Source organism: Bacillus rossius (assembly GCF_032445375.1).
Source record: "Bacillus rossius redtenbacheri isolate Brsri chromosome 4 unlocalized genomic scaffold, Brsri_v3 Brsri_v3_scf4_2, whole genome shotgun sequence".
NCBI classification, from domain to species: Eukaryota; Metazoa; Arthropoda; class Insecta; order Phasmatodea; family Bacillidae; genus Bacillus; species Bacillus rossius.
In genome coordinates this window covers 34,792,392-34,818,172 of record NW_026962011.1, presented here as the reverse complement: position 1 = coordinate 34,818,172, position 25,781 = coordinate 34,792,392, and the positions used below count along the sequence as shown (strand labels likewise).

At 43.3% G+C, this 25,781-nt stretch overlaps 2 long non-coding RNA genes across 5 annotated transcripts in view; one reads left to right on the top strand and one right to left on the bottom strand.

Annotated features, from left to right (window-relative positions):
* The window catches only part of LOC134542364 (uncharacterized), a 67,799-nt gene that overhangs the window by 15,717 nt on the left and 26,301 nt on the right, over positions 1-25,781 (bottom strand). The gene's annotated exons all lie outside the window — the stretch shown is intronic.
* Positions 1,566-25,781, top strand: part of LOC134542365 (uncharacterized) — a 44,868-nt gene continuing 20,652 nt past the window's right edge. Inside the window, exon 1 of the long non-coding RNA XR_010076788.1 lies at positions 1,566-2,301. This is a non-coding gene — a long non-coding RNA (uncharacterized LOC134542365). The remainder of the gene's footprint in view (positions 2,302-25,781) is intronic.

The following is a 25,781-nucleotide window of genomic DNA, read 5'->3' as shown; positions in this document are numbered from 1 at the left end:
AATGCGCAGGAAATGTACAATGTTTGTATGGTAAACTTCCTGTAGCATGTGATACACGCGAACATTATAAATAAAAAAATGCCATGAAATTTTGCTAGATGATTTCGCCCCACGAACGAATTACGAGCCAGTGATAAACCCTGCATATAGGGCCTACCTATATATATGAGAGAGTGAATTTCTCGGATTCTCGGATACCTGCATATTCGTAGGCAATGGAAAAATTTCGCGTGCTTAGTGACGCGTTGTCTAGACTCCCAGAAGCCTTAGCAAACACGGGCCCATCGATGGCAGTGCTTATCTCTGTCTGACATCTCATTAGCTGAAGACCTGTCATTGGCTTGGATTCCTACAAGAAGCAATCATATACCCAACCTATGTGATCCAGTGCAGAGGCAGAAAAAAACTAACAAATTTGAAATGTGGGTGAGGATTTTTTCTGGAAAAATAAACAGACACACAGGCTATCTTCAGGAAAATTTATCCTTTTTTCCATTACCAAATTTTTTTTTTTTTTCAAGTTAGGTTGATATGTGTTATGCAATAATATTTTTCTACTGAGTGGTAGGTACTGTTTAAACCACTTTTTGTTTTTCCTATCAGTTGGTAGAGGGTAGCTCGGGTCCTGTTCAACCCTCAGATGATAACAGAGACCAGTGCAGTGCTGTTATTTTCCTATGGGCAAATTTTGAGTTGTGTCTGAAATCGGAATAATCTAGTGTCAACAGTCAACTTGCCTAAGCAGGTGACATATATTTCACTTTAGGCCTATTTTAATAGTTCGCATGTGTAGTAATGGAGAATATGCGAAGCTGTTAACCAAGAAAGTGAGTTATTAAATGATAAAAAAAAAAGATAAAAGTATGTTTTGTTTGGTTCTGTTTGTGTAAAAAAAAAGGTTGATAAAATGTATTTGTGTTTCTGTAAAAGTATAACCCTATCGCAAAAAAATTCCGGTAAATTTACAGTAAATTTATTTTCAGGAAAAAAACTAACACCTCTACGGGTACAAATGTTTGAAGGTTACCTACGTTGTCACCATACATAAAACATCTAAGTTAACCCTTGCAGATTTAATTTTACCTTCGCTTCCCATCTTACGGTCGACCGAGCTCAACGTGATTCGTGCTTCCTTTCGTCTGGGGGTTAGTTATTGGGCAAGAAGGGCGCGACTGCGGTCCAATAGCAGTAAGAGCATAGACATGCAAGTTCGTCCTGTTGTCGGATGAGCCCCTGGCAGTAGGGCGAGCGACGTTGACTGAGGGAGGGAGGAGGTGAGGAGTGGGGGGCCACTGTGAGGTGCGCATGCGCCGTGGGGCCCCGGGTCCTATCGACCACGAGGGACAGCGCAGCCCACCGCAGCGCTCGCCGGCCGAGACGAGGACGGAGAAGGCAGCGCGCGCTCTCTGTCTCGCCCCCGGAGGAGCCGGTTCCCGTCACGGCGCGTCACACGTCTCTCCCTCTCCGAGGGGCGAAAGGGGGACTTCCTCCGGCCCTATCGCGCACGGGCTTACAAGCGACCCAGGCCGATCCTTCCCCCTCATTGGCGGAGGCCGCGGGGCCAACGCTCCGGTTCCTTGCTCGGCTTCCTCCGAGGCATTGGGAGTCGTGTCGTGCGCGCGTCGGTCCGACGGCGACCCTCTTAGAGCCCCTCCGTGGTTTTGTCTCTCGTCGTCGCGGCGAACGGAGAACGAAAACCCTAGCCTCGGACGGCGTACTTCCGCGTTCGCGAGCTGCCGCTCCGCTCTTACAGCTCCACAGCTTTTGGTGAGACTTGGAGCGTTGTTCTCCCCAGCATGCTCCTGCTTGACGTGGTTCCCCCCCCCCTCCCCCTCAGTTATCCTCTTCAGACGAGCTATAACAGCGTTCCTCTCCCCCTCCGGAGGTCGCATTCCCCTCGAACAACGCTTTCAAAACCCCTTCCCCCCGTAAAACAGGTCCTAAGCTCCGCCCACACGGGTCCCTCTCACGAGCTTCCCCATTGGCCGCCGAACAGCGAATCAGAGTCGTGAAAGGACGGGAGTGGAAGGGCGGAAAGAGCTTACCGAGAAGCCGAGGTGACCCTTTCGCGTGCTAGGTTGGCAGTGACCAAAAGGTGAGAAAAATTCGGGGTACGCCAACGTTAATTTTTTAAAGTGCCGGAGTGAACGAAAACTTTTATTTTTTTTTTTAAATTTTTGAGCGTGGTTTTGTTGGAATGAACGTGGCGGTTCGCGGCGGGACGTGTCGAATTCGGGCTAGTGCGTGAAGGATATTCTCCAGCTGAGAGTTCTCTCCGCGTCCCGACGAGCTCCCAACAAGGTGAGTACAACATTTTCGCCTTCCTTCCCAACCGGACAGTGGCTTTTTATGGTACCTACTTGGCCAGTAACTCGTCAAGCAAAAACGTTTACAATTTCAACCATTCTGCTCGATCAATGACTCCACTACGAAATCCAAGATGTCTGCCCTGTTTCCGTGTGCACGCTCGCCCATCTCTTCTCCCCTTCGTTTATTCGTACCTAAAGTCCGCGGACCGCGGATGGAAGGCGGCCAATCCAGTGTTAACCTACGCAAACGACAGACGTCGTTTTTCAGAAGATTGAAATATGTTGTTTTTTTTTTTGTCGACACCGCAAATCACTCAAATAAACGTAAAACTGCTCCCTGGCACAATCTGCATTTGAAATGCACTAGTTTCGAATGCCAGTAGGCTTAAGCGGTAGTTCGCCAGGGACCTCAACAGCTGAGTTGCACAGGCCAAGTTGGAAGTAGGTCACTCGGTTCTCGCTTCCGTCGCGAAATACTCTCTGCCGGCAGTTTTGAGAAGCTCTAACATTGAGTTGTCCTTTGTCCTTACTGTGTTATAAGCGTAAACTCCCACCTAAGTAATATTTCGAAACCAGCTCACTGCAAAGTGAATTTTTTTCCATTTTTGACCTCGTAAGTAATTTTTTTTTTATTTAAAAAAGTTGCACAAGTCTACAGTTTGTGTCAAATAACTCAGTTGTACAGTTTTTATTAGTAGACATTTATTTAGAACCTACGTCCGATTTTTTTTTTTATGTACCTACACCAAATGCAAATTATTTTCACCGAATTTTCATATCCGTTACTCTTGGATATTTCAAATATTACTTTGAAAAACAATAATAAATTCTGTATTTTTGTTGTGACAACCTCGAATGCAACATGGCGCGACAGGTGTTACGTACGAGCAGGCGCGACTGAAACATTTCCAAGACTGGCCGGTAGCCATTTGCAATTAAGGGTTGCCAACCAAACAAGCTGTTGGTCATTTAAATCCCCTTTACCTGTTGCCAACATTATTGTTCTAGTGTTGCACCTGCTCGCGAATGCGTTTAGCTATTTTATTAATTCCAAATAATCTACTTGTTCAAAACAAACGTAGGGGCCTATTAATTTTTTTTATTTCTAAGCTGGTTTAGTAAACTTATTGATTCTTCAACTAAATATTAAAAGTTTCTTTGAACTTCAAATGAAATTATGGATGAGTTTCTTTGAAGTAATTTAATATACTAACTGAACCATTTTTTTTACGAATAATTTAGGTACGATACCGTAATAACTTTGAAATAATTTGTGTTTGTTGATCAAATATTTCCTAAAAAATTTTTCTCTTTATTCTAGTTGGAAATTATATTTTTGCTTATAAAATTTTTGCTTGGTGTTGCAAAAATTCATAAACAAACTTCCTAACAGTGAGTCAATTTTTCTATATTTAATGGGGAAAAAAAACTGTTCGCGGATATTTATCTTTACATGACATAAAAATAATTTTACTATAGTGTTATTTGCATTTAATAGTAGCATGTTGAAGGAGGGATTGTAGAGAAATATTTTTATTTTTAACTGTATAACTAACTGTACAAGCATTTTTTGTATTTCTATTTTGAAAACATGTTTGTTGTGGAAAAGCCTTCAAACATTAACATTTGGTTCGTATCTGAGTGTCGAATATGATTCAGAGCTTTTTGTTAAAGATTACTATTTCTTAGTCTAAGATAATTTTTCCCCTATAGTAGTAGTAGTATTAGTAGTAGTTTTTTAAGCGGTTCTAAAGTATTTCTTGGATTGAAGTAAATAAATATACACATTCGCAAAGATAGATTGATGTTTATATGGCGTAATCAAGGCATTTTGTCGTCCTTGAAATAACTTTTTTTAAAACCAGTTTTTATGATTTAACTGGTCCAACCTAACCGCCCTTTCACTTTAGTTTTTATTTGCGTTATTTCACAGAAGCCGCTACTCTGCAGAATAAATAAGTTTTTTTTTTTGTTAACATGGCAAGGCAATGAGTACAACGAGAGCTCAACATGGTTGCATGATGAAGATGTGAAATGACAAACAGTTGGAGATGGCGGGCGAGACCAGGCCGACGGCGGGTCGGCCCGGCGCCAGACCCGCTTCTCCCGGCGACAGAGGCCTCGACTCCCGCCAGAGCACGCCGCGACCCCGGCCGCGTGGCGCCATCGCTCGCTGGAACCTTTCTGTCGCGGGTTTTGTAATGCCGGGCGGCTGATTAGTCATGTTCGTGTCGAAACCGTAGTAGGATTTTTTTTTTTTTAATTAAACTTGATATATTTTGGAGGTATACATTGCGGGTTGGAAATATGTTAACCAGTAAAATCACCAACATGTTACTGGGCTTGCGTGAGTTTGTGTTAATACTTATCATTCCGTGTCTACAAATGCCCGGTGAAAAAAAAGTTTCAGAACCTTTTGGAGACATTAATTTTCTTCCACTTATTTTATAACGTAGGGTGATTTTTTTTATATATAAATATTAAGCCAAATTAAAAATGAGGAAATGCAATACGTAGGAACGAATCGATTTTTAAGTTATAAAGCTTCAACATTTCGATTGAAGTAATTCAAGCAGTTAGCATCTAAATATTTATATTTAATGTCGAACTATATATATATACTGAAGTAAGGCATAATAAACAAATTTTAGCAAAAATCTGTTGAAAATGTAATTTTCATGGTGATTATTTCTGAAATTTTCCGTGACGCGTAAACATCTAGTAGGACTTATTTTGATTGTTTATCTTTGTACGTAAAATATGACCGTCTACGTCTGCAAGTTATTTACTTTAGCCATTACCTGTGTACTCCAAATAAAGTCAGTAGGGAGCTCGTAAATGTCTCAATAGTCATTAGAAGTGACTACCCTAGTTTTGTATTGTAGTTATATAAAGCCTACATTTAGGGCCATAATTGACATCATGTTTTTGTATATACTTAATATTTTATTCTTATATATACCGGAGATATTGCTATAGTGCGTGTAGAACTCAAGTTAAAAGGCGTCTTCTAAACGAATAAAATATAGGGAAAATGACGATGTGTAAGTACAAAAGTACAAAACAGTACCGAAAATGTTTCACACTATGTAGTATGTAACTTGTTTATTAAAATAGGATGCATTTCAAACATTAATTAGTGTTCTACTAATAATCCGGAGGCCTACCTGATTTTAACTAAAATTAATTAATTATAAGGATGCAAACTAGTGTGTATTAATCTAAAACAAAATCAAATATATATATTCTTTTGATTGATCACGGCTTTTAGTTTCTAATATTAACAATTTTATTTGTTTTATTTAGCTACGTCTGTTATTGCAGTGTTGATGGAAATTATAGAAGTGTAGGAAAACATATTGCAGTCAGTTTTCTATGTTATGCGTGTTTTTATATAAACTAGAACATCTGTTATCTTTCTAGAAGTCAGATGAGACAGGGAATACACTGAAATAGGTAAAACTTAAGTAGTTGGCGGAAGTAAGGTTGCGATTGCCTTGAAGAGGCTGGCTCCAATACCGCCGGTCCGCTCTCGACTGCTTGCTTGTGTGGCCTCCGTAAAGCCTGGTTCACAAGCCCTCGACTGCTTGCTTGTGTCGCCTCCGTAAAGCCTGGTTCACAAGCCCTCGACTGCTTGCTTGTGTCGCCTCCGTAAAGCCTGGTTCACAAGCCCTCGATTCCTTGCTTGTGTCGCCTCCGTAAAGCCTGGTTCACAAGCCCTCGATTCCTTGCTTGTGTCGCCTCCGTAAATCCTGGTTCACAAGCCCTCAACTGCTTGCTTGTGTGGCCTCCGTAAAGCCTGGTTCACAAGCCCTCGACTGCTTGCTTGTGTCGCCTCCGTAAAGCCTGGTTCACAAGCCCTCGACTGCTTGCTTGTGTCGCCTCCGTAAAGCCTGGTTCACAAGCCCTCGATTCCTCGCTTGTGTCGCCTCCGTAAAGCCTGGTTCACAAGCCCTCAACTGCTTGCTTGTGTCGCCTCCGTAAAGTCTGGTTCACAAGCCCTCGATTCCTCGCTTGTGTCGCCTCCGTAAAGCCTGGTTCAGAAGCCCTCAACTGCTTGCTTGTGTCGCCTCCGTAAAGTCTGGTTCACAAGCCCTCAACTGCTTGCTTGTGTCGCCTCCGTAAAGCCTGGTTCACAAGCCCTCGATTCCTTGCTTGTGTCGCCTTGGTAAAGCCTGGTTCACAAGCCCTCGATTCCTTGCTTGTGTCGCCTTGGTAAAGCCTGGTTCACAAGCTATCGACTGCTTGCTTGTGTCGCCTCCGTAAAGCCTGGTTCAGAAGCCCTCAACTGCTTGCTTGTGTCGCCTCCGTAAAGTCTGGTTCACAAGCCCTCAACTGCTTACTTGTGTCGCCTCCGTAAAGCCTGGTTCACAAGCCCTCGATTCCTTGCTTGTGTCGCCTTGGTAAAGCCTGGTTCACAAGCTATCGACTGCTTGCTTGTGTGGCCTCCGTAAAGCCTGGTTCACAAGCCCTCGATTCCTTGCTGGTGTCGCCTTGGTAAAGCCTGGTTCACAAGCCCTCGACTGCTTGCTTGTGTGGCCTCCGTAAAGCCTGGTTCACAAGCCCTCGATTCCTTGCTTGTGTCGCCTCCGTAAAGCCTGGTTCACAAGCCCTCGATTCCTTGCTTGTGTCGCCTCCGTAAAGCCTGGTTCACAAGCCCTCAACTGCTTGCTTGTGTCGCCTCCGTAAAGCCTGGTTCACAAGCCCTCGATTCCTCGCTTGTGTCGCCTCCGTAAAGCCTGGTTCAGAAGCCCTCAACTGCTTGCTTGTGTCGCCTCCGTAAAGCCTGGTTCACAAGCCCTCGACTGCTTGCTTGTGTCGCCTCCGTAAAGCCTGGTTCACAAGCCCTCAACTGCTTGCTTGTGTCGCCTCCGTAAAGCCTGGTTCACAAGCCCTCAACTGCTTGCTTGTGTCGCCTCCGTAAAGCCTGGTTCACAAGCCCTCGATTCCTCGCTTGTGTCGCCTCCGTAAAGCCTGGTTCACAAGCCCTCAACTGCTTGCTTGTGTCGCCTCCGTAAAGCCTGGTTCACAAGCCCTCAACTGCTTGCTTGTGTCGCCTCCGTAAAGCCTGGTTCACAAGCCCTCGATTCCTCGCTTGTGTCGCCTCCGTAAAGCCTGGTTCACAAGCCCTCAACTGCTTGCTTGTGTCGCCTCCGTAAAGTCTGGTTCACAAGCCCTCGATTCCTCGCTTGTGTCGCCTCCGTAAAGCCTGGTTCACAAGCCCTCGATTCCTTGCTTGCGTCGCCTTGGTAAAGCCTGGTTCACAAGCTATCGACTGCTTGCTTGTGTGGCCTCCGTAAAGCCTGGTTCACAAGCCCTCGATTCCTTGCTTGTGTCGCCTTGGTAAAGCCTGGTTCACAAGCCCTCGACTGCTTGCTTGCGTGGCCTCCGTAAAGCCTGGTTCACAAGCCCTCAACTGCTTGCGGATGACGGATAAATGAAGATAAAGGTGCAATGTAATTACCTTTAAGTGCTTTCAATAATCTGTACCGGTTATTGTATGCCTAAAAATTACTCTGAAAACACGGCAATCAGCCATTTTAACTCTTCTAGAAATACAGTTTAAATCCAGAAATCAAACTAATTATCGGCCCTCAGCGAACTCTTAAATGTTTTCCTAGACAGACCCCACTCGGATGTGTTGAGTAGTTCTGAAATCACGTTTTTTCCTGAAGCTCTGTGTGCCCGGGTAGGCGGAGCCCTTCATGTTAAAATATAAGTAGCATGCAGCGGCTTGTTAAGTTTTATTTATTTTTCGAAGGTTTGTAGCTAGCGTATATAGACAACTGTTGAAACTGGGTGCTGCGACGAAGCGCGCCTAACCTTGCCCAACATCGGGCAGTAACGGATTGTGTGCCCCGACGAGTTGGCACCACTGCGCGAAGGGTGCTGAGTGAGTCACCCCCCCCCTTCCCTCCCCCTCACCCACCAGGTCCAACCGGGCCGTGACCCCCAGGTCGTCTCCTCCCTTGTCTCAAGGTCATCAGCACAGCCCTCGGCCCTCTCCCTCCCTCTCAAGGATTCTATGTTTGAGTTCACAGTCGCACATGAGTTGGAAGTCACGTGGTATCATCACTATCTCTAACGGAACGCAGATTTGTTGTGGACCATTCGAGACGGGTCTTGTGAGACAAACGACTAAGGCTGGGTTCACAATTAAAAAAATTAAGCGAGTGCATAGCAAGCCATGCACACGACCTGTGCGAACTGCGAAATCGGTTCACAATTGAATTCTTACTGTTAATTTCAGCCAATGAAATTTCGCGAACTATGCGACATCTGTTAACAGTGTTAGTAAATAAACATATTAACTTTCAAAATAACGATAATACTTTTATTATCTCGATATTTTCTTACCACAATATGGTTAATAAATATAAACATATTTCTAGTCCCACCAAAAAAGCACCTTGCTCTTCTCTCATTGGCTGTTGTGCCATGCGTACGCGATCGAAATAAAATATATTCATTTCGCTCCTATGCGCACGACCTCGCTCCCATGCACACGACCAACTTTCTGCTATTGTGAATCGTTAGGTTAGGAAACATGGCGTTCATATCCTATGCACACGACCTACTGTTACTGTTACTGTTATTTTTTCTATTGTGAACTCAGCTTAAGGCTGGGTTCACAAATAAAAAATAAAAAAAGACACAGGCGAGCGCACGACCGTGCACGCAACCTGTGCAAAGTCGGGTTACAGTTGAAATCTTACTGTTAATTTCAGCCAATGAAATTTCGCGTTGTGCCCGACATCTGTCGGCAGTTTTAGTACATAAGTAACTATATTAACAACCAAGTGATTGTCCCGTGACATCTAACTAGCAATTTGTGAGCACAGTTTTTCAACATATAAATAAGGGTTAACATAATTTTTTGATTTAACCGTTCTAACCATGACATATTATTTTATTTACAGCTTGCTAATGCCCGGCACGCGTTGCAATTCATTTTTGTAATTTTTTCTAAGTTTGTACACAAAATAAAGCATCTCTATCTATCTATCTTTCGGTAACTATATATAATATATCTTTATCTCTTAAATCCATCTCTTCATATCACTCCATAACTCTTCACTCTCCCTATCTCCATATGTCTCTCACTATATAAATCCGTATCCGTCTATGCCTGTCTCTATATAAATATAGCTGTATAGTGGTTTATGTATCGAACACTTTATTTCTCTCTCTCTCTCTCTCTCTCTCTATATATATATATATAACAAATTAATAAGCTTGAGTCAAGTCAGCGATGTTTATTTTTTTTTTAAAATAGTAGAATACTGCACACTGCAAAAAACTGCAGATGGGCTACTACGTAAACAATAATTGGCGATGTGTAGTATAATCTCCCTTGAAAAGATTGGAAGTATTCAGAACAAGTACAATGTAATTTACGTTAATATTATCTAAATGAGAAAAAAAAATTTTGTTTGGTGTGTATTAGTGATGATCAGAATGGTTTTAATACAGTATCTTGGCACAAAACATGGTTTAATTGTCTTAAAACTCTTGAAGTCAAGAATTTTTTAAATTATCTTAAATGCAACAGAGTTCAATTTTGTATTTAATATGCAATTTTTGGGTGGAATACATAGTAAAGGAATATCATAAATTCTGCCGTAAATTACCCAAAGGTATGAGCAAACATTTTCAACTCTTGAGTCTTGCATAACACACACATTTTCTGTAGGTGATTAAGTTTTACTTTGTCCTTTTGTAAGGGAAGGTAGTCCAATAAGATTTATTTTGATGTAAATACAATAAATTAGTGAAAACGATAACTAGCGCGGAATTAAAAATCACAAAAAGCTTTATAAACCAAGTAAACATTAAAGTTTCTGTAGGACAAAGAAACCTTTAAACAATGTTGCCATAAACACATAAAAATGTTCAGAGATTGTCCCATGGTCTGTAATTTTGCCCACATTTTCGTCAAATTATGTTATATAGCCACCAGCAATGTCAAAAACATGTTAGAGAAATCTAATATGGCGGGCTATATTTTGTAAATCGTTGTTCTATACGTTCGCAGAAAATAATTTTAAGAGCAACTTGTATAAAGTTTGGGTCAGTAGTCATCAATACTCAGTAAAGTCGTTTGAGATGAAATTAAAAAGCTTAGTATTCACTTACGGTACAGCAGTTCAACTTGTTAATTTTATTTGTGTTGCGACGGTACTGAATTTGCTGAATTTTTAGGGAACAGTAAAGAGTAGGTGCTCGTTGTTTCATTTCACCTGGTACTTTCATAAACACGTCAAAACCGCAAAACTTGGGAATATTTTTCAGAACATAACTTAACTAGGGCTATCTTATTACACCACTCATTCTCATTTGGATGTGCATGATATAAAAAAGAATCTTCAGTGTCCACCTATTTATTTAAGCATTCATTCCATTATTACTTGAATCCATTAGTGTTCTAATATTTTTAAATAATTCGGTAGCAGTCGATAAACGGTAAAAAGTTTTTTTGTGACAACTATCTGCTTTGACTTTGTCATTTTGCAAGCTGAACATTGATCCAGAATTCCAAAAAAAAAAAAAAAAAAAAAAAAAACAAATACTGGCAGATGGTTCGGCTAGCGTAGCTATTTGGCAATCCAGGTATTTTATTTTACGGGGTGGTTAACGTGGAACATGGACGTTGTGGGATAGATAGTGGCGGGGAGAGAGCAGTGTAGTTGGCGTGAGCTATCTCGCCGCGCATCGATATTGCAAATGTTTGTCTGCGTGATATCTGCCCCCTGCACACTTGTGGGGCTTGGTGAACCAGATGGATGGGCTGTGTTATTCGTCGGAACCAAACTTCTCTCACGGGCGCAACACGGGTCGGGCTGTCACCCGTCACACATCTCGCATTTACTCGTCAGACCAGGAGTGGCCCTGGACTTTAGCGGTGCCCCGGGCTATTTTCTTTAAGGGGGTGCCTCCCATTTCAGGTCAAGATTTTAAATTTACAGTAATTACAGATATTCTTGTAGTTTTTTCAATTGTTTAACTTTCACGAAATGAAAAATATGTACAACGCATCCTTTTTGCATAATTAGCTGCCAAAGTAACATTTTTAACGTTTTTGGGTTGTACAAATAAGGAGAATTTAATTCATTGAAGAACTGAAACTTTTTGGGTTTAACTGCAATGCCACTGGCTACTTCAAGAATGGGTTTGAATATCTTTCAGAAAATATTAATTAATTTTACATGGCATTTCAAAATTCTCAAATTTGTTAAGATTTGACAGCCAAGAAACATGAAATGAGTTTTTGTGATATAAATGCAAACCATATCATGAAGTAGCCAGTGGCTTTGTAGTTAAAACCTAAAAAGTTTCATTTCTGCAATGAATTAAATTCTCCTTATTTGAACAACCAAAAAACGTTAAACATGTGACTTTGGCAGCTAATTATGCAAAAAGTATGCGCTGTATATAATTTTTCATTTCGCGAAAGTTAAACAATTAAAAAAGGTCTAAGAGTTGATCAGTGATTAATATAAATATAAAATCATGACCTGAAATGGGAGGCACGCCCTAAAGGTCCGTTATACGTAGACGGAACCCACGGAACAGTGTCTTCAATAGCACGCACACGGAGACGGACCCGCGCGTATTAGCTCGGCAATACTTGTGTATACTGATATATATTTGTAGATATAAGGAAATTGTCATTGTGATATGGCGTTGCCACAACAAAAGCACTAACTAAACTGATATGATCTCCGCACAAGGGCGCCCATACCTATGGGTAGGGTGGGTCCGTGGCTCCCCTAGCTTTCAGGCAAAGAAAAATTTTTTAGATGTTCTTGAGCATTTTGGGCAAATTTTGAGTCCTTTAAGGCAATTTTGGGCCATTTGTGATGGTTTTCCTCCCTCCCCCTACAAATTCTGCCCCCCCCCCCTTACAAACTTTCATATGGGCGCCCTTGTCTCCGCATATTAATATTTCACATTAAGTTGTTAATCATCTGCTTAGAAATGTCTGGTGTTATTGTTTTAGAAAATTATTATGATTTGAACGAGTTAAACTTTGACATAAGGACATATTTTAATGATTGTGTTATTTTATCATTGTTAGAGAATTTCCTAGCATAAAAAAATTATTGTGATGCAATATTGACTGTATTCTAATATTTTAAATTGGATAAGAAATTAAATTTAAAAAATATATATTCGAAATATTAAATACGAAATAAATTTCATGACAGTTTTAACAGCAAAATGTGTCAGGTTTGAATGTTTTTCATTATAGGTTTCCCCCCCCCCCCCTCCTCGTCCCCCGCGAGACTGCAGCGTCCACACAATCTCGCCTCTTGAGCACTAGCAGGCTGTAATTTACGCGGGTATGAGTAGGGGCGGGTGGAGGGTGGGGGGGGGGGGGATCTCTGGACGCAGGAAGTGTGTGTATTGTCGCGGCGATAATCTCGCGTGGTCGTGTCCGCCGAGGGTTGGAGCACCAGGCCCGCGCAGACGTAGGCCCGCGTCCAGCGAAGAGACGCGCGACGCGAACGAATTCTGTCGTGCGATGAAAAAATAAACTGTAAATCAATATTTTGGTCCCACGAATTTCCTCTAGAAAAAAAAAACTCCTTGCTCATAAACCATTTTTAATTCAGAGGGGCTTGGGAACATCATTCCTAGTTAGGCGTAAACCCTTCCCCCCCCTCCCCCCTCCTTACCATCAAACCGCCATAATCACCAGGTTTAGCTCAGGCAAAAAATAAGCCTGTCTCAGTCTTAATATAATATAATTCAGGCAATACTTATGGTTAGTAGAATATTTGTTATAAAAAATAGGGTTTATCTAATCTATTATACGACGTACTGCGCCTGCAGTGTAAAATTATAGGTATTGTAATGTTAAAATCATGCAATATACTATTCAGTGTACTATATACAGTTGGTTTTCATCTTAAGTTAGTTTTAGTAATATAAAAAAAACCGCCTGGAGATAACTATGTACCCGAATGTTGTATGCGTAAAAAAAACACGTATGCATAAGTAATATTCTGTGTATTTTGTTTTGCTGTAAAAAATAACGCCATTACAACCAACCAACAAGAAATATTTTAAAAATCCGCGATATGGGCACACCAATTTTTTTGTTGCTCGTCTTGATTGGTCACGTAATGATTTGACAACTGTCTTACTTCATTCGTAGACGTGGTTCACTGAACCTGGGTGAAAGCGTTTCGGTGGTACACACCACAGGAACGACATTTGCCACTGTAGCGAGGCCACGTAAAGGTTAGTGATCTGAATGCTTTGATTAATTAACTTTTGCCGTGATAACTTATTCTGTATTACGTATTCAGCTAAATTCTTGGCGTAGAAGGGGATGAGTGTTTCTCCCAGAGCTTTCTGAATTTGTTGCAGTTTAGAGCGAACTGTCGACGTGCGAGAGAAGTACTAATGATTTTAACTTCACAGGATTTCAACGTCCGCACTCCAGGTTGTGGCTGGACACTCGAGGAGTCAAACATGGCGGCTGCTTGCATGCGGGAAACGCGGGAATCATTGCAATGGACCACGTCCACACAATGGAGACGTGCTAATGGTTACTTCCGCCGCGCGGGGTTTAGTCCGGCCCTCACGGTGTGTTCCGTTGGCCACCTTGACGAACACTGTGCGATCACCTCTTCACCTCCCGTACAGCTCCAACCCTTGACCCATGGGCAAGTCCCTCCACACTCTATACTCCCGCAGGTCCGACCTGTCTCCGCATGTCAACAATCATGCCTACCAGCGCCTTGTCGCCCACTTGTTAGGCGTCAATCGGGGACGCACCACAACGCCGAAATACCACAACGCCGAAAACCATAACGCCGAATGCCAAATTGACTACAACGCCCACAGCTAGAAAACTGCTTGTGTACCACAACGCCGAACGTACAATAACGCCGTAAACCATAACGCCGAATGCCAAATTGACTACAACGCCGACAGCTAGAAAACTGCTGTGTACCACAACGCCGAAATACATTAACCCTGAAAAATGTCATTGCAGGACTGCCACAAAGGTTAGGTTAGGTAAGGTTAGCATAGCACACAAATTCATTCAGTTGTTTTTCATTTTGCTCCTGTGGCCCCCCTTCTCCGCAGTAACATTTCTCGGCGTTACTATATTTCAGCGTTGTGGTACACAGCAGTTTTCTAGCTGTCGACGTTATGGTATTCGGCGTTGTGGTATTTCGGCGTTGTGGTAACGACCCGCGTCGATCTCATCCTGGCTGACTTCTGGCGCCGTCGATCTCCGATGACCGTCTCCTGATGACTCCCGATGGACTGAGTGTCTGGTCGCCCCCTCTGCGACCTTTACATGCTTGCTGGGACCAACGGTCGCGAAGACCGATAACCTTCTAATACATCTCAGGAAATTATTGCATTTATTTGTTGTGGTTGCTTTTCGCGTCCCACAACTGGTGTATGTTTTTTTTTTCCGTGGACTTGACTTGGTTTACTCCTGATTGTCGTTCTCCCTTCGTACTCGTGTGCTTGTCTGATAGCCTCCCCTCCCAGCAAGACTTCTTATTGTGTCATCATGAGGTGGGGGGCCACGAAGCCGAAGTGGAGGGAATGACCACCCCTCTACCTATGCTAAGGAAGGGGAAGTTGGCGACCGTTACAAACGAGGCCACCTCCCCCCCCCCATGACAAAGGGGATATAAATAGACCTCTGCTAGCCTTGGTAGAGCAGAGTGAGGGAAGCTCTCAACTACGACCAACGTCCTGCTGCCGCCCTGAACATCACTGGAAGAACGTCACTCTTCCCGACGACTGCCTGATCGCCTATCGTCCGAATTGGACTCAGCCTGAGAAACTCGGTTAGAAGGACTTGGAGAGACAGCGCTGAGAAGAAACGAAGGTAACTCACTCAAGGTTCAGTGCAGTAATTCGCCGAGCAAGTTGGGTACTCGTGGATTTACTAGCACAAACTCGCTCATCGGATTCATGACCTCTGAATTGGTGTTTACTAGGCCCGAGGTTGGAAAACACTCGCCGTTGACTTGGGATAAAGTACTCATCGAGCGACTGGAAGAAAAGCGAGTTGGTGAAACATGGGCACAAGTCTGCGGGCATGAATGTGGCAGTGCATGACTTAGCCAACCGATTACTGATTCTCTACGGATAAAGTGCTACATGTGCGCTGCGTCAATGAGTTACGGAACTGGGACTGTGGCCAGTGTTTCTCTTGCTAGTTGAAGTCGTGGGAGACCCCGGTTCCTGCCAGCATCTGCGCTGGCTAAGTCCATGGTGTGTGCTGGCAGGGAAAGGAGAGCGCAACACGGCAGGCGTATCGACGGGACGACCGACTGGAGCTCAGCACTGGACGGCCTTAGCCGAATTTTAAGGCGAGTGCTGCTGTCGTTTTGACCCAGATGGTAGCACTGTGGTAACACGCTATAAGTAATCCACACACATTTTAAATAATCACCCCGGTGGTGATGTTTAATTTAGAATTATATAAATTTTTCATGTGTATTGTATTTACATATTATATATTGTATAACATATGTTTTTTTAAAGAAGGAAACTCGGGTTACCTTTGTAATACCTAAGTAATATTCGCTTTCCAGAGCTAGTTAACTCATGTTACGCTGATAGTAGAATACTTGCGCAGTTGTTTTATTTTACAGTAATTCAAAGCATTGGGCATGATAATGATCTAGAGTATCATAACTGTGGAGCGAGTAATTGTGACTGTATTTTTGATAAACAAGTAGCTCCAGTAGAATATTTTTTTTATTTACCAGTGTTTTGTTTGTTTGGCCATTTCCAAATTGGATTATTATATTTGTTCTTTGTTTGCTAATAGCCCTACATCGTCTGCGAGCAACGAACGGAGTCAATAAAAAGTATGCTTATGTTCTCAAGAGCACATTAATGGTCGTTCAGATTGTTTTATAACTTGTTTCTTAACGAAGTTTTGTTAATAAATATTGTTGCATCTCTCACAACACAGTTTTTTTCTCCAAATAACTCCATTGTTTCCCCTCGTGGGGGGAAACACATTGATTTAGGGTCCGTTTTCGTTGCGTCACATGAGCTTGCGTGACATTTCACCGACCTAAAGTCTCGTAACTCGCTTCTGTTGCGGGCGGGAACGTTACGGGCGTACACCCCATCACGATGGTACTAAAGAAAAACAACACTGAACCTAATTAGCACCTTTTTTTTTCTCAGTCCGAAGAGTAACGTTTCTCACAAACACTACACAACCGATCACTTCTAAGTTGAATGTTCGTAGATTTGAGCATTGCTGAATTTAGTTCCCCTTTTTTATTTTAATTCTAAACTTTCATTTTTTTGTCAGATCCACCATTTTCATCTGGAGAAGGTGTTAAAACATTTAGTTGAGGTATACATTTTATTAGTTTTTCATGTTGTCTGCTGATCCTTAGGGTCAAATGAAGTTTTTTTTTTGAACAATGTCACTAACAGTTTCTTCAAGTAATGTCTGACTCTTAGTGATTGAGGGAACCTTCACTGCCGCCCCTGAGCACGAAGCTTCTTACCCACTTGTTGTTGCCTCAGTTGCCTCAGAATGAGATACGGCACCATTCTGAGCACGTTCGGCCTAACTGGCTGGAGCGAGTGTTCCGTTATGTTATGGCATCAGGATTAATTGGCACAATTCCCTATTTTCTGAGACATTCCTGTGCAGTATGGATAAATATATAATGAAATTGAATATAAAATATAAATTTGTTTAAGAAAAATTATTTAATTATTTAGCTAGCCTTTTAAATTCCTCAGAATTTTTATGATCATAAAAACCGTTAAATAAAATAAAGTTTTTTTTTTTCTGAAATAAATTTCTAACATACCGCGTAGTAGCCATCAGCATTGCTTTTAAACCCAAAAAAATATATATATTAAATTTTCTATGCCATTTGGGTCTCCTTTTCTGTACTGCACAAAAACGTGAAAAATTTAACTATGCCAGCTAATTATGCAAAAAGTATGCGTTATATATTTTCTGCATATTGTTTAAGTTCGGCCACTAAAAAAAGTCAAGTGTAACCATGTTGAACATAAAAATAAAATAATGGCCTGGAACGTATTGCGACGAGTCCCGTATTGTCTCGGTAGATTGATCAGTGTGGTTGCTACCTCAATATTATTTTCCATGTCACAAAAGTGGCTTGAATGTATTAATACGAACCTTACGTTATGCTTAAACACTACTCATATAAAGTAATATCCATTATAAAACGTGTGACATTACCGAAATATTCGTGAACATTATTATATTATATGCATCATGGACATGTTTTCACCGTCAGCATTTCACTATGTTTACTGTGAATTTAATAATAAATAAATCATTACACAACTTGTAGTCACATGTGTAACAAGTCTCTTTGAACAGAATTTAATTCTTTATTTATATTCTCTTTTGTGCCTTCCGATTTTTCCATGTTTTTTTTCCATCGCCCCTTCTTCTGTATCTGGATATCTGAGCCACGAGCGCTGCTGGTTTTTTCCTCCCCTCCTATTGTTTCCCTCTCTTCTTTCTCCTGGACGTCCGGACCAAAACCTAATAATCGAGACGTCATGCGCCTGTTTCCTGCGCTCAGCCACCCCCCCCCCCCCCCCCCCCACGTTCGCTGGTCGCTCAAGCCACCAGAGAAGGGAGGAATCCGTTTCATACAGCTCGCTCCCGGGTCGGAAGTCAATCACGAAGCCTCGTCGTACGAACTATATAGTGATATATAGGGAAGAAGGAAAAAATAATTTTTTTTTATATTTTACTTTTTTTTCTGGTAATGCGGAAAGAATTAAACCAAGATACATCAGGTTGTTTGCAACTTTTTTTTTTTCACGCCATAATAATTATTTAAAGGTAAACATTCAAAATTTACTTTCCTTAAGGCAGAGATCAGACAATAAGAGATTTTTCACAGACTATGAGTATAACATTGTGTCTATTGACGGTGTTATTACGGCTGTAGCCATTCCCAAAAAAAAAATTAAATACTAACCGTCAATCATTTACGTCCTCTTTCAGTTCTTTGTCACTTCCATGGTAGTTCCCGGCCAAAAAAAAAAAATCCTTCAATTTGGGGGAAATATGGTAATCACTCGGAGCAAAGTCCGGGCTACGAGGAGAATATTCGTTCGCCCGCCAACAAACATGATTAGGACCATGCATATTTTGCGAAAAGATTCAGAGACTAGTTATAAGTTAAAACACTATAGCATCGTCTGTGTTTCGTGATTGGGCGGGTTTCTTTTTAGGTACGCGTCGATTGTTACAACACCAATCACAGTAATTCAGCGCGGAAGTAAACGTGTCCTGAGTGGCTCGGTTAAACAAGGCAACAACTTCTCTCGCAGACGGCCGCCAATCACAAGGAAGAAGCCGCTGTTGCGGGCATACCGTGTTGCAGTCTAATAGGAGTTAAGATTTATTCGCGAAAAATGCCTGCCCCTACACATGATGTATACCATTTTCGAATTGAAACTTCATCCGTCACATTACCACAAACCTCGGCGATCTGTCTGTAAATTTCGATAGGACGGACATTTTTCGCATTCTAAAAGCATTTATGATAATACGATCCCCACACTTGGCGGTATCACGCACCTCAAAGTGACGCTATGAGTAGTAACCCGGCGTCGCGGCTCGCTGTTAGCGTCACACTGGCGGAGGAATGGGAAGGTCCGTGTCGCGGCGGTAAGGGTGGCGGTACTGCTTGGCTCATCGCATCAGGACGTTCTTCAATATTCTAGAACGACCCCCCCGTAGTTCATAAGAATGTTGAGTACAATCTAACGAAAACCGTTCCGCTAGAATTTAATCTTGATGTATTCCGCTTTTTTCGCCAGTTGTCAGGAAGTTAATGAGGTTTCACTGATTCGCCTTTGGAAAAAATTTCGGACAGTGTCGGGAAAAAATGAATGACTGAAATTACGGCTTAATGTCTCGTCGAAATCTAAATCAATAGAAACGTCGAGGGGCGATAGAACGAAGAATGGAGATTATACGGAACAATTGAAAGCACCACAAGAGAATAACCCACCGGCTCACGGCAACGTCCGTCACGTTTCTCACTTGTTTGTAATGATATAGATGTCAAGGCTTAGCCAGGGCATGATAAGTGCGACGCTCGTTGGTGCTTCTAGCGCGGCATAGTCTCTACGCGCAAGACTGTGGATTGGCACGAAGTTTTCTCGTAAAGCATAGAGTATGAGATTTGAGCGGTGACCACAACACTAAGTATACTTATGAAGGAGAAATGAAGATAAAGATGTAAGAAAGTTCCTTGGGTGCTTTCAAGAATCTGAACCGGATTTTCATGCCCAAACATTATTCTGAATACACTTTAGCCATTTACACTGTTCTAAATATGCAGTTTAAAACCGAAATACAGAAACAGGACTACTCAACCGCCCTCTTAAATGATTTTCGTAAACAGATATGTACCACTCGAATGTCAAGAGTCGTTTTCAAATCGCGTGGCCTTTTTTTTTTTTTTTTTTTAAGTTGTGCACTCAGTTGTCCTGTAAAGTACTTGATCGTTCTTTGGGGGGGGGGGGGGTTACTCTACTTTTCCCCTCGTGTTTATGTCCCTGTCTAGTGTGTTTTTGCTTGTATCCTTTTTCCTGTACTTGATTATATTTCCATTTGGCAAGAAGAGACTTTATAGTTTGGCATTGCCGTTTGTATGTGATACGCAAGGTTTGTTTTGTTTCATTCATTGCTGTTATTGTTCTAGTTTATATTGTATTTCTATATTTCATGGCCACGGCCTATGTACACTTCATTTAATAAAGTATTTTGAAACCAAACCAACCAAAAGACACAGTGATTACCCGAAGAGTTACCTACTAGAAGCACCGAGCGACCTCACGTGTGTAGTGTCGGCATTGGAACCAGCCACACGCGTCGCTGAGGGGGAGACGGCGCCTGCTCTCAACTGGTCGCGTTCTCTCTCCGGCCAGGGGCATCGCCGACTCCCCTCGTATTGATCTGGCCCCGTCGCTGCGTCGCTGCGTCCCTGCAGCCGAGCTGCCCTTGATTACCGCCGGCAGTCCCTCTCCGTGCAGGTCTCCCCTCACGCAGGTCTCTCTCCTCATGCAGGTCTCCTCATGCAGGTCTCCTCATGCAGGTCTCCTCATGCAGGTCTCCTCATACGAGTCTCATCTTGCAGGTCTCCCCTCACGCAGGTCTCCTCGTGCAGGTCTCCTCGTGCAGGTCTCCTCATGCAGGTCTGCTCATGCAGGTCTGCTCGTGCAGGTCTGCTCGTGCAGGTCTCCTCGTGCAGGTCTCCTCGTGCAGGTCTCCTCATACGGGTCTCATCTTGCAGGTCTCATCTTGCAGGTCTCCTCGTGCAGGTCGTCTCATGCGGGTCTCCTCGTGCAGGTCTCCTCGTGCAGGTCTCCTCGTGCAGGTCTCCTCATGCAGGTCTGCTCGTGCAGGTCTGCTCGTGCAGGTCTGCTCGTGCAGGTCTCCTCGTGCAGGTCTCCTCGTGCAGGTCTCCTCGTGCAGGTCTCCTCATACGGGTCTCATCTTGCAGGTCTCATCTTGCAGGTCTCCTCGTGCAGGTCGTCTCATGCGGGTCTCCTCGTGCAGGTCTCCTCGTGCAGGTCTCCTCATGCAGGTCTCCTCGTGCAGGTCTGCTCGTGCAGGTCTCCTCGTGCAGGTCTCCTCGTGCAGGTCTCCTCGTGCAGGTCTCCTCGTGCAGGTCTGCTCGTGCAGGTCTGCTCGTGCAGGTCTCCTCGTGCAGGTCTCCTCGTGCAGGTCTCCTCGTGCAGGTCTCCTCATACGGGTCTCATCTTGCAGGTCTCATCTTGCAGGTCTCCTCGTGCAGGTCTCCTCATACGGGTCTCATCTTGCAGGTCTCATCTTGCAGGTCTCCTCGTGCAGGTCGTCTCATGCGGGTCTCCTCGTGCAGGTCTCCTCGTGCAGGTCTCCTCATGCAGGTCTGCTCGTGCAGGTCTGCTCGTGCAGGTCTGCTCGTGCAGGTCTGCTCGTGCAGGTCTCCTCATGCAGGTCTGCTCGTGCAGGTCTCCTCGTGCAGGTCTGCTCGTGCAGGTCTGCTCGTGCAGGTCTCCTCGTGCAGGTCTCCTCATACGGGTCTCATCTTGCAGGTCTCATCTTGCAGGTCTCCTCGTGCAGGTCGTCTCATGCGGGTCTCCTCGTGCAGGTCTCCTCGTGCAGGTCTCCTCATGCAGGTCTGCTCGTGCAGGTCTCCTCGTGCAGGTCTCCTCGTGCAGGTCTCCTCGTGCAGGTCTCCTCATACGGGTCTCATCTTGCAGGTCTCATCTTGCAGGTCTCCTCGTGCAGGTCGTCTCATGCGGGTCTCCTCGTGCAGGTCTCCTCGTGCAGGTCTCCTCATGCAGGTCTGCTCGTGCAGGTCTGCTCGTGCAGGTCTCCTCGTGCAGGTCTCCTCGTGCAGGTCTCCTCGTGCAGGTCTCCTCATACGGGTCTCATCTTGCAGGTCTCATCTTGCAGGTCTCCTCGTGCAGGTCGTCTCATGCGGGTCTCCTCGTGCAGGTCTCCTCGTGCAGGTCTCCTCATGCAGGTCTGCTCGTGCAGGTCTGCTCGTGCAGGTCTCCTCGTGCAGGTCTCCTCGTGCAGGTCTCCTCGTGCAGGTCTCCTCATACGGGTCTCATCTTGCAGGTCTCATCTTGCAGGTCTCCTCGTGCAGGTCGTCTCATGCGGGTCTCCTCGTGCAGGTCTCCTCGTGCAGGTCTCCTCATGCAGGTCTGCTCGTGCAGGTCTGCTCGTGCAGGTCTCCTCGTGCAGGTCTCCTCGTGCAGGTCTCCTCGTGCAGGTCTCCTCATATGGGTCTCATCTTGCAGGTCTCATCTTGCAGGTCTCCTCGTGCAGGTCGTCTCATGCGGGTCTCCTCATGCAGGTCGGCTCATGCAGGTCTCCTCGTGCAGGTCTCCTCGTGCAGGTCTCCTCGTGCAGGTCTCCTCATACGGGTCTCATCTTGCAGGTCTCATCTTGCAGGTCTCCTCGTGCAGGTCGTCTCATGCGGGTCTCCTCATGCAGGTCGGCTCATGCAGGTCTCTTCACATCGTCTCTGAAGGCCCTGCCTGTTGCTTTCAACATCTTCCGGTATCATATAATACAATTCCTTGGACACACGCCACTGTAGTTTTGCACAGTTTGTCACGGGGAAATTTTTTTTTACTAAAATTAAGAATTAAAAATGAAAATATAAACCCACAGAGAACAAGCCTAAATCAGCTGATGTCAAACAGATGAAACCCAACGACACAAGAATTCCTGTGCGAGAAATTTAGTCATGAAAAAAATTAAAACAGCACCTACGAACTCAATGGGCTGACAGCGACGAGACAGTTTAATAAATAACAGTAAATGCAGGCTGACAACAAAACCTGGAACAATGCAGCAAATATACGAACACAACGATGAAGATAAACATTATGTTGTAAACAACACAGCGATGAAAACACTGACGAACACAGTATCCTTGTGCTGGCTGATATTTAAGTTGTTCATCTGTGATGTCGTCGTTGTGTTGACCATATTACCTGTTTAGATACATCGTTGGGTTTATGATTTCATTTTTATTTCTTAATTTGCGTTCTTGAATATTTTTTTCCATGACAAACAGTAAAAAAAATTGCATTGGCGTCTTCCACGAAATTGTATTAAATCAAAATTCCCCATTGCATGAATCATTTAAAGAACCTTCCAGTACGCTGTGTCAAATAAAGATGGAGGGTTATGGCGTCATCATAAAAGTCACTAGCGCAGCCATTTTTGTTTACAAGTTGGATGACTTGCATGTATGACGGGTTATAAAATAAGTTTGATGTTGGATGCGATCGGAGTTTTCCACATGCATGCTTCGTTCAACTAGTAACATCTGTTTAAAGGAATGCAACTTTTACTCCACTGGCAATCAGTTTTACTATTCACATTGTATACGTAGGTATGTTGACTTAACTCAAATTTGATACACTTTGTTTTGTTTCAAATTTAGAAAAAAAATCATAAATGACTTAATATTAAATTGATCATTTTTCAATACAATAACAATAGAAAATACTAACTTTATTATAATATAAACACGTTTATTTAATACAATATAGGCCTACATGTTTTATTTTAGCAACTTCATCATATAAGATGTTTAATTTTTAAGTTCACTGTTGTTTTTTTTTGTTACTTTTACTATCAAAAAAATATACATATAGCCACTAACGAATGCATGAAAATAGAAATAAACTTCACTGTTGAGAATTTTTTTTCTTAACATTTTAAGGAAGTTACTGATCCATATGTGCATTGAGGAAACTCGTTTCCAATTAATTCATTACATCCACTAAATAATTTTTAAAAAGAAGTTAAATGCATAGTAAATGTACATATGTACTATTTGTAGGGTACATATCCCACACTTCCCCTAAATGTTAAATAACTTTACCAAAAAAAAATGTATTATAGTTCGTAACTCCTGAGTGGCCAGTCAGTAACAGTAGGTAACATTGTTTCTTGCCACTTGTGAATATTCGGCAACATGCGTTCGCAACCTGGCCCACTTTCTCCGCATTGAGCAAGTGCTTCGTTCAGCCGGATCGGACAGGAGACAGGCCGACTGCTACTTTTCAAACAGAAAATACCTATGTAGTTCTGCGAAGAAAATAAAAGAGCTATAGAGGTGAATACGAAAAATATATCGATGGTTTATGTATTTTTTTTGTATGTAGCTTTTTTTTTATCCTGTGATAATTTCGTTTTTCGGTGCGCGTGCATCGTAAAAATCCACTCATATATTTTTTTTTTTTCATAACACGCCTAAAGAAGTATAACTTCAAAAATGTGGGCTCAGCGGACCTCTGGAAGAAGAAACTCCACAGTCCTTCGCACACTCGAGAAAAAATGTCACCTGTCCATTGGTTGTTGCCCGTGGCTCTACACTTCTTTGGTCGAAAGTTTGTTATCTGGCTCAGGTTACTTCACGGCCAATAGCGTAAGTATCCCAGAAGGAGGGGTGGGAGAGAGAGCTTCGCCCGCCTCCGTCCACGACAGCAGGAGTGGGTGATGGGGAGGGTGGGGAGGGGGGCTGGGCGGGGCTGGTCCCCCGCGCACGCGCCTTGCGCCGGCTGGACCAGTGTGTGGTCTCGGGTGAAAAGGGGGGGGGGGGAAGGGGTCGGCGACCTCACGGCTGTCAGCTGACGGCGGCCCGGTGGTGCCATACCGCGGGGGACCCTCTGTAGCGCCGTGCAAGTGCGACAGCTGAAACCATGCTTTGCGCGACGTGTGACGCTATCTGTCGGGTTGGGCCTGTAACTACTAGGACGGGAGATTCTGTAAGGTTTTCAATGCAAGTTAAGTAAATACAGAAATTATTCGCGACCCGAGCTATTTTTCACGAATCTGTTTCAAACGCTAACGGCCGGAATCACAGTTGAGAACAGCCGTTAATTCCCGTTCAACAGCTGTTCAGAACTGGATGGGATCAGCCTTTTAACATATTTTAACAGGAGAAAATAAATTTTCCTTTTTTTTTTATCAGATTTTAACAAGCAATAGGTAACTGCTTGCTGGAATATTCCTTTCCCTGGAATTTTAACAGGAAAAAAAAAAGCTGTCATAGAATCGGCCTTTTATATCTACTATCCGGTGCAAAATCTGTCCCGAAAGCAGCACGATGAAAGTGGCCACATGGCTGTTAAGCTTGCACTCTGTGTACTTTACACACATAAGAATGGGAATGAAATTTCTTGCGTAGAATTCCCAGCACTGTGAACGGAGGAATGCGAGTTCACAAGATGCACGGCAAACAGTCTAGCTGCACAGCATCATCTGTCTTCTCTTCACTGACGGATGGTCCCATTCATGGAAAGCATACCACAATCCCGGTCTCGAACTCCGTGTGCCAAGCAACGATACTTTTGTGTTAGGTCGAATAAGTGGTCATTTTGCCTCAACGTAAAACATGCGCTTCCTCCTACAATGACACAATTTTCAGCTCCAACGAATGCAGTGTCGTCCATGACGAAACCTCTACTGGGGGTGGGGGGCGGGGGGGGGGGACGAAGTTGAATCAGATTTTTTTGTACTATAGCAATAAATCGTTACTTTTATAGTTTCTTTGTATTTTCTTTTTTGTAAATTTGGATTTATGGCCAACCAGTATGTTTAGGCTACTCTTAAATGGTAGGAGCCAAGTTGTGTACGTCGATGTACGGAAACAAATAAGTTTGAGTATTGTGAAGACAATAATTTTGAGAGACAACTAAAATAAACAACTCAAAGCTGTCCTGAATAGAAAAAATAGTATTTAGTTTTATTTTAAACTCTTTAATTTGAAACTTCTTAATAAAAAGGCCTTCCATTAAAGTTATAAAAAGAGGGCAGTGTAGACAAGGGACCTGTTCTGCTCAAAGAAGTAACCTACGTGGTGCCACATTTATAATAACTTCATGACATGCAGCCTGTTTACCTTTGTCGAATATCCAGCCTACTTAGATGCCATATCG